General features: G+C 38.4%; 1 protein-coding gene and 1 long non-coding RNA gene across 2 annotated transcripts in view; one reads left to right on the forward strand and one right to left on the reverse strand.

Annotated features, from left to right (window-relative positions):
- Positions 1 to 14,951, reverse strand: part of LOC131685555 (glycerol kinase) — a 515,121-nt gene that overhangs the window by 494,288 nt on the left and 5,882 nt on the right. The gene's annotated exons all lie outside the window — the stretch shown is intronic.
- On the forward strand, positions 7,956 to 11,025 carry LOC131685558 (uncharacterized). The gene is made up of 4 exons (XR_009304833.1): positions 7,956 to 8,060; positions 8,129 to 8,446; positions 8,511 to 8,690; positions 8,750 to 11,025. It is a non-coding gene; the product is annotated as an uncharacterized LOC131685558 (long non-coding RNA).

Raw genomic sequence — 14,951 nt, forward strand, 5'->3', positions numbered from 1 at the left:
GTGCTATTCCGTCCGGTCCTGGTCCTTTTGACGCGTCTAAGTTGTTTAGTGCAGTGGTAATTTCGTGTTCAGATAGTTCGTGGACGGAAATGTCATTTGAAAATTCAGGTATAAATGAAGTATTTCGGAATATGAAGTATAGACTTCTTGAAAGAATTTTCCAAATAAATTACAAATTTCAGTACTGTTATTTCCTAAATGTCCGTCAAAATGCATTTGGGATGGAAAGCTGCTACTTTTCGATTTCGTTTTCACGTAATTGAAGAAATTCTCTGGAGAGGTCTTGATTTCATTCTCGATTTTACGATTATATTCTTCATGTGCAGTGTTAATAGCTATGTCGAGTTGGGAGCAAATATCCAAATAGTTTTGCCGATTTGTAATGCTGTGTTCTTTCTTGTAAATTTTATGTGCCTCTTGTTTTCTATTTTTTAATTTTTTCAGATGGTGGTTGAACCACACAGGCTGTTGACCGCCATGAGCTCTTCTTCTTTTTACTGGTACTGTTTCAGAGATTAAATTCGTTACAATTAAATAGAATTTAGTCACTGCCCGTTGATATTTCCTTCTATACTCAATACAGTTTGCCAATTTATTCTACATAGTCTTCGTTTGACTTCTTCGAAGTTAGTTTTATGGTATTCCGGCACTTCCTCATACTCCAAGTCGTTCGGGGAAGAGTTTTGATGAATAAAAATTGAATATTCGATTGCTGTGTGAAATACTTCATTTTTCCATAATGGAGTTAAAGATGCATTAACACAGAAATCTTCAGTGCAGTTCGTGAATAAGAGGTCTAAATATGAATTTTGTCTATTTTTTACATGGTTGATTTGGTGCAGGCCAAATTCCGATATTTTGTCAAAGAAGTATTGAAGTGTTTCATTTTCGCCTACGACTGGGAGTAAGATAGATTCGTTTTCAATGTCTACGATGAAGTTGTTGTTACGTTAATTAAAGTTGCCATAAATATGCTGTTTTACTTCAGGTTCCATGTTTGACATGATAGATTCTACAGTTTGAAAAGAATAGTTCAAATGATTTTTTGTGAGCATTTTCAGGTGGAAAGTACACAGAGGAGAATTTGTGAACTTCTCCTGATATTACTGCTTTTGCCCATATATGTTCAAATTCTATATGTTTCATGGTTTCTATTTCTTCTGAAGGAAAGTCTGCGTTTATGGCTATGACTCCTCCTCCAGACAAAGAGACAAATTACGGTCTTACAAAGAGACAAATTACGGTCGTGCCGAAATACATTAAATTGACTTCCAAAAATTTCTTCGCTTCTTACGCTTTCATCCCAGCTACTTTCTGTTCCAAAAATTATATTAAAAGAAGATGAAATTACTTTTTGTTGGATTTCTTTTATTCTGGCTGGGCTTTTCATTCGATTAAAATTTTGGCAATAGACTAAAATTTCAGTCGAATTCTGTTGTGGATGCGAAGAAGTTTTTGGAATATTTAAATTACTTACAGTTATATTTTCTTCCTTTATAGAGGGTGTCGTTACTTCCGAAAATTCGACGTTCCAAATTTATGCGTAGCTTCGCGGAGTTGATGGAAATAATTCCGCACCCATTCCTGAACAAAGTCAAAGGCTTACTTTACGATTTGGACACCATCAACATGAAAACATCGACCATCCTTGAACAGCTAAAGGGTCATAAAGCTTCGACGGATCACCAAAAAGGTTTACGGTAGCCTCTCAAACACTCCGCTTCTGGTACTCCGGATCCCGAGCAAATGCTCATGGTCCAATACACCATATGGGACCATATAAAGACCATACTAAGGTCCACTACAATTAATCAACCCCATAATGCACCATAAATATACCATGGTAAGGTTTTTTTGAAAACAACATGATTGATTTATACCATAAACCACCCATTGCATATTGCAATGATGGTCCTAAAATATAAATATGGCGTGTTAGCACTTTGTAGGATCAGTGCGTCTTGTGGGATATTCAATTGATAATACATAGTGTGAGCACGATGACGGTACACAGAATTGCAATACACCCAGTTTTTTTTGATACGGGGGATTCGTACCGCGTATAAATCCGCGTTAATTGAAAAATCCACGTAAAAACCCTCAGCAAAAGACTAAGAATATTTTTGCAAAAGATAGACTTTTTGCTGAATAATCTATCTAGAATCTTCCAGCTTGTTCCCAACCGAACAAAAATTCGTTCAGGCCAGACATTTCGCCAGATCTTTAAATTTTGCCAGATTTTTCCAGATATTCTGAATTCTACGTTACACACCAGCGGGGACGCCATTTCGCGAGTTTTATCTGGCACTGTCAGAATTTTTTAGGCGTCCAGCAAAAAGTCAAATCTCTTATTCTATCAGATTTTTAAATTATAGAAGTTATTGCACACAAATTTTTGAAATCTGGGTCATATTTTACCATACAAAAATCGATTAATACATGTTCTATGAAGACCAAAATGTATGCCAAATTTCGATGACTTAGAGGTCGCTGTCAAATGACCAGCGTTGCCAGCATTTCTTCAAAAAAAAAAAAAAACTGGAACCTTTCTTGAAAAAAAACTGGATGCTCGAAATAAAACTAAATTCATTCTTGTTTAAACAGTCAACGATTCAATGAACGTAATTTTAAGGAAACACGTATGTTCCACCCCTTTGCTGAAACTTTGAGTTGGCCGTTTGATATTGTTGTCCAAATTTAAAAAAAATAAAAAATCGAATTCAATTGTAATTGCAATAGTTACATTCGAATTTCACTGTTGTGAATTTTTCGATCTTCACATGCACAAAATACTAAATATGAAAATTTTTTTAAACTCGAGTATGCGCTTAAACCGTTGTTGTAATAAAGAATAAAACCTTGACGCAAGGGAATTCAGTCAACAAACGGCCTACCTCTATAGGAACTAGCTGAACATTCAACATTACTTTCTCTTTCGATTTTTACGGCGTCACTACAGCACTTTTCACTTATTTTACAGTATAGATCGAAAGACGGTGGTTTTGACTAGCATATTATGCAAAGAGTTGAGGGATAAATGTTAAAGCGACCGAATTATTAACAGAAGAGAAAGTAAACAAAGAGAGTCACTCATTGTAGATATGTCGTTTTGAATGAAAGGTCTAGAAATATGGTCCGCACCAAATTTTACAACCATAAAAACACCATGAAATGGTTTCAAAAACCCATAAATACACCAGAATATGGTTTTTAAATGGGGTCTTCCGGACGATATGGCATTTTCCTGGGCTGAACCCATTCTAAACACTGTCAAAACACCATTCAGCGGGATTGAATTTGGACCGGGTAGCTACCTCACCAAGATAGGATTGTGGGAAGATTATGGCCGGTAAAATTGTTGCCCACGATTGATCTTTCGAAGAGTTTCTGGCAGGTACCATTTGACCTGCATTGAAGAAATATACATTGTTCAGAGTTTTCGATCGGGGTTTGTTCCAGGCTCGATGATATCGTGATTGCGAGTGACAGGTGACAGGATCATATTCTAAAGCTACAAGCAGTGGCCAGGTGTGTGAGTACAGTCAACCTGTAAAATAAACATCGAGAAACCTAAATTTTCGTTCCAGAGCTTCCGTATCTTGATTTCATTCTCTCTAAAGATGGATTATGACCAAATCCAAATAAAGTCGAGGTTATCGTGAACTTCAAACGACCATCACCGAAACATTTCTTGGGTGTATTCGTGGAGCGACGAGGTGAAAAGTGCGTTTATCGCGCCAAAGGAGCAGCTAAGCACTGCCCCGATTCTAGCGAGCCCTAATTTGGATCGTCCTGTCAAAATCCAAACGGATGCAAGCGACATGGACGATAGGAAAGAGTATGCTTATTTCTCGAGGAAGCTCACAACTCCACAACGTTCGTGGAAGGCAGCGGAAAAAGAATGATTATCTGCGTTAGAATCCATTGAGAAGTTTCGATCGTACGTCGAGGGCATGAGGTTCACATTGTCGCTCATAGAGAACACAAAATGGAAAGATTCTGTAAAGCTCAGCCTAATGAGCAATCAACTATAATAGCTTGATACGCAGGTCAAACATCGGAAGGTATCTGAAAACATTGTCTCAGCTGCCTTGGTCAAAGCTATGGAAGTATTGGAAGTTACAGTAGAGAATGACCGGTACTCAAAAGCTGTTCCGGAAGGTAGCAGTAAACCAGAAAAATTTCGCGGATTTCTGATTTGAAGTAGACACAAATTCGTATCTTTAGCTTCCGATAAACTAGACTACAGAAACAGATGGAAAATATTTCTATCGGACTATTTTGCCGGATTTTTGTTGGCTGGGGGTTTGCCGCGACTTTCGGCTAATGCTGGTTCGGATTTGCTGGTTTTCAATTACAGACGAACCTGCCCAGAGTTTGTGTGGCATCCGGTCAAGAATTGAGCCACTAGATTCTTGCTCCCATGTCGTAGGAGGTGACTGAAAATCCCTAAGCCAACGTGTAGTTCTGTGCCGAGGACTTGATGGCTGGCGGGTCCGAAATATGCCAGTCGCGCACGGAGTATTTTGGGTTTTGCCCTTACTGTGTTATGCGAATCTCTGACACAGTAGACCATTATTTTCTTCGCAAATCGTGGGAATCAAATGATCGTGTCCCATTTAAACCTGATATGGCTCGCTACATGCGTTAACATCCCAACTTGTTTGGTGTCCTCTAGTTGTTGTGCAATATATGTTAAAAATGAAATGTACAGTTTTCTGATCAACAATGGTTAGAATAACACAAATCAATCTCTAGCATAAACGAACAGCAACTATGAATCTTTCTCGACTTATGCAGGAAGGTATACGTTCCATAGCATTGGTTCAAGAACCGTACTTTCATAAAGAAAAGTTTTATATTGAATAGTTACTTAACACTACCTTCACTGCTTACAACAAGACAGGGATGATAAACCCACATGAAATGCCTCGTGCTTGAATTTTCACAAATAAGTCTATAGACGTGTACCTCATATCGGAGCTTACGACTCGCGAAAACTGTGCAGTCACTGTTACTTCGTCTGTCGGTAACATAAAGGGGGAACACGAAATTATTGTGACACATTCAACAGGGCATAACTTTTTTACCATTGGGTAAAAATCAACCAAATTTTGCACACTTTCTCATTGATGTGTATTGTTTACATGCTGTCAAACTCGAAGTCGTGTTTTTTGATTCAACGAAAATGGAGGTGAACCAACGCGAGTCAAGAGAACAAATTCTTTCCAAACACCTGGAATTTCCTGACCTGTCGCACCGGCAGTTGGGAAAAATGTTGAACATTCACCATTCAATCGTCTCCAGAGTGTTGAAGCGGTTCCAGGAGCGGTTGACGTTGGACCACGGCAAAGGAGCTGGAAGAAAACCGGGACCGGAGAACAAAAAGACGGAGGGAAAGGTGAAGCGGATGATTAAAGTAAATCCCAACGTCGCAAGCCGTAATTTGGCTAAAAAGATCGGCATGTCGCAGAGCTACGTCCAGAATGCAAAGAAGAGAGCTGGACTACATACATACAAGGTACAGAGCTTCCCAAACCGCGATGAGCGGCAACAATCGATGGCTAAAACTCGGACACGGAAGCTCTACGAGAAGATGCTGACAAAATATGGCTGCTGTGTGATGGACGACGAAACGTATATAAAAGCCGATTTTAAGCAAACTCCGGGGTTGGAGTTTTTCACCGGCAAGAGCAAGTTCTATGTGGACGACAAATTTAAGATGAAAATGGCGAAGTTCGCCTCCGAATATCTCATTTGGCAGGCCATCTGATCTTGCGGACTGAGGAGTGAGCCTTTCGTGACAAAATGGCGTAAATGGCGAAATCTACAAATCTGAGTGCCTCGAGAAGCGCCTTTTGCCGTTGTTGCAGCAGCACGACGAAGCTCCGCTATTTTGGCCAAATTTGGCATCATGCCACTATTTTAAAAGTGTCCTGGAGTGGTATGAGGCCAGTTCTGTCCATTTTGTTTCAAAGGACATGGATCCGCCAAACTGTCCGGAGCTGCGCCCGGTGGAGCAGTACTGGGCAATGATGAAGCGGGAACTTCGGAAGAGCAAGAAGACAGTCAAAGACGAGAAGGACATGTTAAGAAAATGGAAAAAAACTGAGAAACTGGTACCGGATAACACTGTAAAGACTTTGATGGAGGGCATCAAGCGAAAATGCGTTCAATTTTACACTCAAGGCTCCATCGATTAACTTTTCTTTTGATTTTTGAAGTAAATATATGTATAAAACTACTCTAAAATTTTGGTTTGATTTTAAACATTATAAGAAAATTGGCATGACATTTTCGGTGTCGCAATAATTTCGTGTTCGCCCTTTAGAACAATAAATAATTATTATGGGTCATTGAAATACAGTCGTTACTCTATATTCTTTAAATTTGTCCATTGCAATCATTATTTCATGCGAAGTCGTAGTATGCGACATCGATAATTATTCTATTTCGTTCTTCAAATTTTACAACTGTAAAAATAGTTCCACCTTTCATTTATTATCTTGAATTTGGCAAGCAGGGTGGGCACTATTGCAGCTTCAGTTGAAAAAAAATTATTTGATCTGGTTGCAAGAATTACATTTTGTGCAATGTGTTCAACAGATGTCGATAGTACATCGTGGGCGATGATTTTTTTAGAATTTTCTTCAAGCTGTAACGTCTGTTTGTATGTGCGGCGAAGTCTGTTACAAGAGAAACCGAAAATTTGGGAAAGGAATTGTACTGCCAAGAATTTTTTTTAGTTGCATATGCGTCAATATTCGTCACACCGACACGCGCCGCCGCCGGTAGGGTCCAACGGCGTGACGCCGCCAACGCCGCCGCCGCCGGCCAAATATGTCGCTTACGCCGCCGCCGATTAAAAATGCATCGACGCACACGTCTATACCCACCCATTTTTTTGATTATTTTGCAAAGCGTTATGATTGTGATTACAGAGGAAAATGGTGGCTAAACGATTTTATTAATTAAATTCTCCCGATTGATGTTCTATAGCTGAGTTATGATCATATTTCCTTAGAAGGTGCGTTTTACCCCATCTTCCCCTACTACTGATAACTAGTTTAACTAGACACTAAGATGGTGCTAGTTACTGACGAGATGAATTCGAAACACAAAAAATAAAACTTAATTTCAATCGATATTCTAACTAAATGTTACTTCTGCTAATTAAAAGTAATTTTGATGATGAAAATATGTTTTCTACCTGATGTTTCACAGAAGTTAAATTTCTTATTACTTCACTTAAAAAATGTTCTCTCGGTTTCAGTTTGTACTAAAATAAAATTCGAAGATTGAAATCCGGTTAGAAAACACAATAGTGGGCGCAAATCACTGTAGAGTGCAGATGTTGGTAGTCGAGGTTATTCCAAATTCTTGGTGAACATTTTGCGCATCTCAAACAAGCAACCCAATCTCAAAAATATAAAAATAATTCCTGGTCTCGGTAATTCACAACATTTCCATTAAATGTTTTGGCATCAAACGAAAAAATGAGTGTTTTCTGATCACATGTATTGTCTATCTCGATATAATCTAGCATTTCGTCGAGTTGTTGCTATATGGGAAGCACTTGAGTGCGATCGAAACAAAAACAAACGTCAAAATGTTTTCTCACTCGCACTGATGCAAATTAAATGGGCGCGTAATTCAACGCACGGCCCTGTGGCGCATGGCTGAAAAGTCGCAATGTGGATTTAAGAAAAGATTCAATTTTTTGTAAAACTATATAATATTTATTCTAAAATAATTAATATGAAATAACCATCCTATATCATAAACGCAAGAGTCATTGTTTGGCTGGTACCAATAATGAAATCTAGTTGGCGCATCGAGCAGTTAAGTTTCACGTTTGAGAACCAATACACGCAAAGATCGCAGTTTCTCTCTACCTACCATTGTCGCTTTCTTGAAACGAACGACCGTCTCCGTACGCAAGCTTCATACCTGACAGATCCTTCAACCGAACAGGACCGAACTGCCAACCGGCATATTTGAGGCCAACACTTACTAGTTCCAGTGGATTGCGATATGTGTCGATTAATTTAATATTATTGGTAAGTTAGTTCGTAATCGGTTCGCAAAAATATGAAAGTATATAACGAGATTTAACGCTATTTTTCAGTTTGCTAAACGAAATGAATGCACCATTCTGGTGGTTGCAATCCAAAATGGCGATCGCAAATACAATATGCATCTGATTTTCGATGGAAAATTTGTGAAAATGGGAGCCGGTGTGGCATTATTGATGGATCAAGCAAATTGGATTTAGATATTTTGATACATTTTCTATAATGGGTGTATGCAAAGTGTCTACTGCGGAAGTAATTCGTTTTGTGATATGAAGAGCTTTTCAGTGAAATACGAAAACAAGTACTATGCAAAGAAGAAACAATTTCAATCGATAAGGAAGCCACCATAAAACAGGCGTTAACATTTGAGCGTAAGTTTTTTTTTCATTTTCAATTTAGTAGATTTTTTGATGGAACGATTTTACTTAATCCCAGTAAGTCCAGTCGGAAAATGATCCGTAATTCTGGCTTGTTCTAGTTAGTATCCGGCTACAGTGACACAACTAGCTAGGTAGGGCCAGCTAGAAAATTATGTCATTACAGTATACCCCAAAAATGGATGGCGTGAAAGTTCGAAACGGGTGTCACTAACGTAATTGGGTGATTCGCGTTATGGTAAGTGTTCTTTGAATTTATTAAATTAGGATCTCTTATTGTTTATTTTTTCATCGCAGATTTCATGGAATTTAATTTCCGTTAATCGCCGCTGTGTTTTTTATGAAAGTCAACAATCTGCAGCGATGTTTCTAAAACATTTAAGCAACTACTTACAAGCTTTGAAGCAATGATCCTGTACTCTAACTGTTTTTGTGGCGAGCAGTTTATATTGTGCAATATTTTCGTGACAACTGAAACCTGAAACACTGGAGCGTCGCATCAAACAAGTAATTTAGTTTTAAAAGATCTAAAAAAGGCAGATTTAGATTTAGAAGAAAACTTTAGAGTGCTACAATCGGATAGAAAGGCGTGAAGAGTATTAGTTCGGGTATAATTCCATCATGACGAGAATAACTTAGGATTAATAGAATATTTCCAACATAATGATGCCAATGTTATGCGAATTCGCTGTACTTTAGTGTTTGTACATCCTAAAATTTCGGATTTAGAAATCAGCTTTCTCGCCTGAGCGAAACAAACAGTGAAGTGAAGTTTACTAAAAATTTCACAACTCAAGTTCGAAACTTTAGGGACAGCGTGTACTTGCTATTCGTCGATTGCATGTTCAGTTTTTACTTTTAATTTATACCTTATATTTTATGGTTTTTGGACTACCTGAGATTCAGAACGATTGCCCTTCCCGAGCAAACGAATTACGCAGAGTACCTCAACTCATGGCCCAAATTTACCCCTATTGCCTGGCGTTCTAATAGTGTTTGGAATTAGATTAACCCATGATATCCCCATACCCATGGTCTGGTAGATCCCATTCGAAAATATGTTAGTGTATTCTTGGGCTTTAGGGATTATTTTTTTGGTGTTTTGATGGTTGTGCAATCTAGCGCAGGCCATATTTAAGATCCCGGGCGCATCCGCAGTTTTTTTCTTATTCTTATCGCCTTGATTTCTTCTAGTGATTCAACTCTTATGTTAACTATAAATAATTTTGACAATGGATGCCCAGTAAAATTATTTATAGTATCAATATTCGGATTTGTTTTTAATGACTCGATTCTTTCAGCGTTGTAATTTTATTGGATGAATAATTTCAACCAAATTATTACCTGATTCTTTACAGAAGTTTCGAGTACGATTAACTTTTACTTCAAGCAATACAACAAACAACTATAATTTCTATTAAAATCTTATGTTTATAAAAACGCTCTCTCGTCGCCAGTTAATAAGTTTTTCTTGCTTGAGGCTTGTGTAATATACCAAAACCATTCTCCGGAGTTTCCTCTGTTGATGAGGTCCATCAGAAGCTGATCAGGACAGAATCTGCAAGTGTAATTATTCCATTTGCTACGGATGCAAGATATGTGGGGCTACCCATTATTAAGCATTGCTAGGAAATCACTCGGCACGGAAGTCGACTGACCGGACGAAATATGACTTATCTTGTTAAGTAGGTCGATGAGGGTGCCACATCATTTGACAATGTTGCCAGCTTCGGGCTTAAAAACAGAAAAAGGATTGAGATTTTAACTCACAGTACTAATCAGTATTTTTCGGCGGCGGGAAGATTCTCGGAGAAATTTGTGGGGGTTTATAAAATTGATGTGGATTTATTTTAGGTGGAATTTTTGGAGGATTTGATAAAAATGCATTATTATATTTTGGTTTGATTATAGTTTTTCTATATTCAATATTTTGGTACGAAATGCAATAAGCATATGCGTTCGCTGAAGATTCAGGATCATGATTTTTCATAAAACTTTCCTACGTCTCCATTTAGAACATCAAGAGGTCTGCCTCTCTGTATGCAATTCATTAATTGGTAGTCTAGTGTAGTTGAGTCCCTTTTGTCCCCATAATAAGTCAAGAGTTTTTTTTAATTAAATGCCAATTAATATTGGCATTTGAATTCACCAAAGTTTTGTTCGCCTCTCCTTTAATGTTTCACCGAACACAAGTACAGCGTAATTTTTTTTTTGTTCAACCGTACTTTGTGCTGAGAGCCGTTACGCTTTCACTAAATTATCCACATCTCCTACCCTATTGCTTAACTCGTCCGATTTGCCATCAAAAATTGGTATATCTTTCATTAAATCTGGTAATTTTTCTATAACAATTGATTCATCAGGATTTTGTTAAGTCAAAATTGGGTCACTGTAATCTATTTCAGCCGAAGATGCGCTTCTAATGCTGACAAACGAGCCACAATTTCCAAAATTTGTGAATTATTCGGTGCTGCCATGTTTTTAATTTTTTAACTTTTATAACTATTAATTTTTACTCAGTTTTTAAATCACACTTTTATCATTTTCTATATTATCACTGTTTAATTCCTATCACTTTTTAATTTGATATTAAACTACTAGCTAATTAAATTTTTATTGAAATATAAGTTGAAAATATTTAAAGATTACTTACAGTACACTCTTTATCATTCTAACTTCCAACATCTAACAGGGGAAGTACGGTTGTCGTCCTTTATCGGGGAAATCTCGTCTTTCGGTCAGGCACCAGAGTGACGTTCGATCCTTCCAGTGAAGTGACGGGATCCCTTTTGTCCGGTGCCGAGTTTTTAGCTGTCAGCGATGACTCGGGGCTTCCTTCTTCACAGCTGCTGAATGCGGTCAGATGGAAGTAATTTGATTTTTTCACTGCTCTTTATCGCAGTAACTAAGCAAATTTGTCACTCTGGTCCCCATTCGGGCGCCAGTTAAGTTTCACTCACTTCGCGTGGATAAAAAGTATAAATAAATACTGATTACTTAAACGTTAGAACTAAGACTGAACTATAATGTTCCCTATCGGCCTATATATAACTTCAGCCAGGCGATGTAACCGGCTGCGCTTCTCAGAACACCTGTTGTCGTTACTGTTTTCCTTCTGTTCCGATAGATACTTTTACCTATATTTATTTTATTTTAGTTAAATTTCTCTGTTTCGTGCATTTGAATTTTGAGGCAGAACTTTCCACTTTCCTTAGGTAGTGCAAACGATGGTGACGATGATGTTGAATAAAGTGTACTACAGCCAGTGGAATAACATACAAGTACTTAGTAGAAAGCCTCTTGCTAAAATACTTGTACTCTTTTACCCAGCGGATTATTTGTGGAAATGATCTAAGGGAAATGTCATACATAAGTGGTTTCTTTCAAACCTCAAAAGAAAGTTTCAAAAATACCAAAAACTGCTTGTAAAATAAACCAGCAAATCTGTTTATTTTATTACTGAAAGCTTTTGCGCATATGAAACATTCGTTTCCCAAAAAAGTGCGTTAACTAAAGCTAAATTCACTTGCTTACCTTATAAACTTGAATATATTTCTCTAGCAATCTATGTAGTTCTACTTTAATCGCATTCACTTATGTCATTTTTGCTTGTAGCGAAACTGAGTCAGGTTCTAACCCTAACTGCTGTCAAAATGTATTAACTGACAGCGTTTGGGGTTAAAACCTGACTCAGTTTCGCGTTGAAGCAAAAATGCCAATGTACTAATGAAAATGTAAACCACATGTTTCTTCTGTCATTTGACAGTGCTCGCTCCACTGAAAACAACTGATACACATTTTTAAGCACTGAGAAATCAACAAGTTGGACGTTGTTGGCTCGAATCGAAACTCGTCGAATGTAAACAAAGTTCATTCTATAGTGCAAAACTGTCGGCACCCATGTGGCGAAGTCGTTAGAGTTCAACGGAAAGTGGGAGCGTTGCCAGAAAATTTGTATTTCCCAGATTAAATTTTAGGAAACTTCCCAGTTAAGCTCAGCCGGAATGCTGGCTGGTTCTAATTCGTATTTCGGCTCCAGTGACACAGCCGATTCTAGTTAGAATCGGTTGTGTTACTGGTGCCGGAAAACGAACTAGAATCAGCTAGAATTCTGGCTGATTCACGATACGACCTGCCGTCGGAAGCAAGCGAACCTGTGATCCACTCGTTTGCCCGTCTACCGCTCAGTCGAACTTAAACTAGGCATAGTCCCTATGTTTGAGTAAGCCGGGCAAACGAGTGGATCACAGGTTCGCTTGCTTCCGAGGGCGAATCCTCATCGGCTTTGCGCCGCTTCGGTTCCTAGGCCTCGGTTATGCGGATAAACAGCGTCGAAATGGTATCCCTTAAACAGAGGTTCCTGAAGGGTATCGGATGGTTACCGGAACCCAGTAAAGTTTAACCGAAAATGTGCCGGAATTCTGGTTGGTTCTAATTAGTATTCCGGCTCCAGTTATGCAACCGATTTTTAGTAGAATCGGTTTTGTCACTGGAGTCGGAATACGAATTAGAACCAGCCAGCATTCTGGCTGAGCTTACCTGAGAAGTTTCCTAAAATTTAATCTGGGAAATAAAAATTTTCTGGCAACGCTCTAGCACCTCGTTGAACTCCAACGATTTCGCCACCTGGGAGCAAGTTTGACGCTATGAAATGAATTTTGTTTACTTTCGACAAGTTTTGATTCGAGCCAACAACATCCAGCCACTAACTGTTATCTGACAGTGCCCGGTACACTGAAAACAACTTATTCACATTTCTTAAAAATCTCAGAAATCAATTTGGACGTTGCTGGCTCGAACAAAACTCGCCGAATGTTAACAAAGTTCATTCGCGCCCAGGTGGCAAGTTCAACGGAGAGCTGAGGGGTTGCCAGAAAAATTTAATTTCTAAGAATATGTTCTAGGAAACTTCAGGCATGCTATAAAAAATTATCGCACCGAGAAAGGAGCGGACGCCAGAAACATCTGTGGGAGGCGGCAGCTTAGCAATTTCCTCGATATTTTCTGGACCCGATCGCAGTCCACAGATGTCGATAATGTGGCCCAACCAGGGGATCTGGTCCATACCGAAAGAGCACGAATGGCGAATTCAAATTTTTGGATATGCGCTGTAGTACTGCCTTACACCGGTTTTTTTCGGTTTCGCAACCGACCACGATGTCGTGCAGGACTGGAACGTGACTCCATAGTCGGTTCCGAAAAAGCACCTTGCATCACAATCGGTTCAAAATCAAACAATCTTAAAACCAATGATACCAATTACTGTAATTTTGAATTACCTCACAGAATAACAGAAAAAACTCCCTCGTCGCCACTGTAATGTTTGGCTTAGCCAGTGATAGGCAGGAAATTGACTCGATTAACTTTTTGGAAAGTTTTCCAATTTACCTGATGTGATTGATTGGAAAGAAAACACTTTGTAGATACTCTTTCTTCTGCCGAGTCGGAATCGGCCACTGGTTTTTTTAATACGACTAAAATTCAAAATTTTCTGACGTTTATATGGTGAAATTTTTGCAAACTTCAGCAAATTCCTACTACTAACTATCTATCTCTTTGTTACTCCTAACTCTCGTGTGCGTAATGCGCTCATATTCTCCTCTTTTGTAGACTAAGTCTATAGCTGGCGGTACTTGCGTTACAAATACCACACGCCATAGTTTAATAAAGCCATAGTTACTCGTCCAGTTTTATATCGTTCTGCGTAACAAACCAATACTAATTTTGGTCGTAAGCTAATTTTATTCTCCGCTTGCGTTACAAACAAGGAAGTAAATTACCTTTGTTGTTTACAAGGTGAAAAACCTGCAAAGAACCCCAGTGTGTCGATACGATGTAAGGGGCTTGTGTATGGTTCGAAGTAATACTTTCGAACGCTCGATTTTAACCTCATTTTATCATAGAAATTATTCGCTTATATACCTACTTTCTCTAACGCTAGCTATTTACAAATAGTCAATTTTTGAATCGATTCGTATTTGGTTTTGTTTTGGTACAGAATGTCAATAACAAATTTTATTGTCAACTCTGCCCCAGTCTTATTCTCCAACTGGTAGTCTTTTATCCAGCGGATTTTATTTAGAATTGATCCAAATGTAATTTCTTTCTAGAACAATGTCAGCAGGAATCAGGAATCAGTAGCGTCTGGCTCAAATGGCACGTTCCCCATGTTGATCGGAGATTTGTGCCTTGCCATGGTCTGCTTTTCTTCATTTTTCTGATGGTAAGGATTGAGGAAGTGGCAAGGTTAGGGAAAAGGAAAAGGAAAATAACGACACAGAATAATTAAAAAACAGAGCATTATGGACCCCCGGAAGGATACTGAACGATCTGCAAGTGCTACAATAGCAGAAATAAAACTTCCAACCCCCGGAGGGATTCAGAGTTTTTACTTAAACAGTGAGCAGATATATCAACACCCCCGAGAGGGTATTTACATGTTCCCTATTATAGTTAAATAAAATTTAACAAATCAATAATCAACACCCCCAGCGGGATA

Source organism: Topomyia yanbarensis, chromosome 2 (genome assembly GCF_030247195.1).
Source record: "Topomyia yanbarensis strain Yona2022 chromosome 2, ASM3024719v1, whole genome shotgun sequence".
Classification (NCBI taxonomy): Eukaryota; Metazoa; Arthropoda; class Insecta; order Diptera; family Culicidae; genus Topomyia; species Topomyia yanbarensis.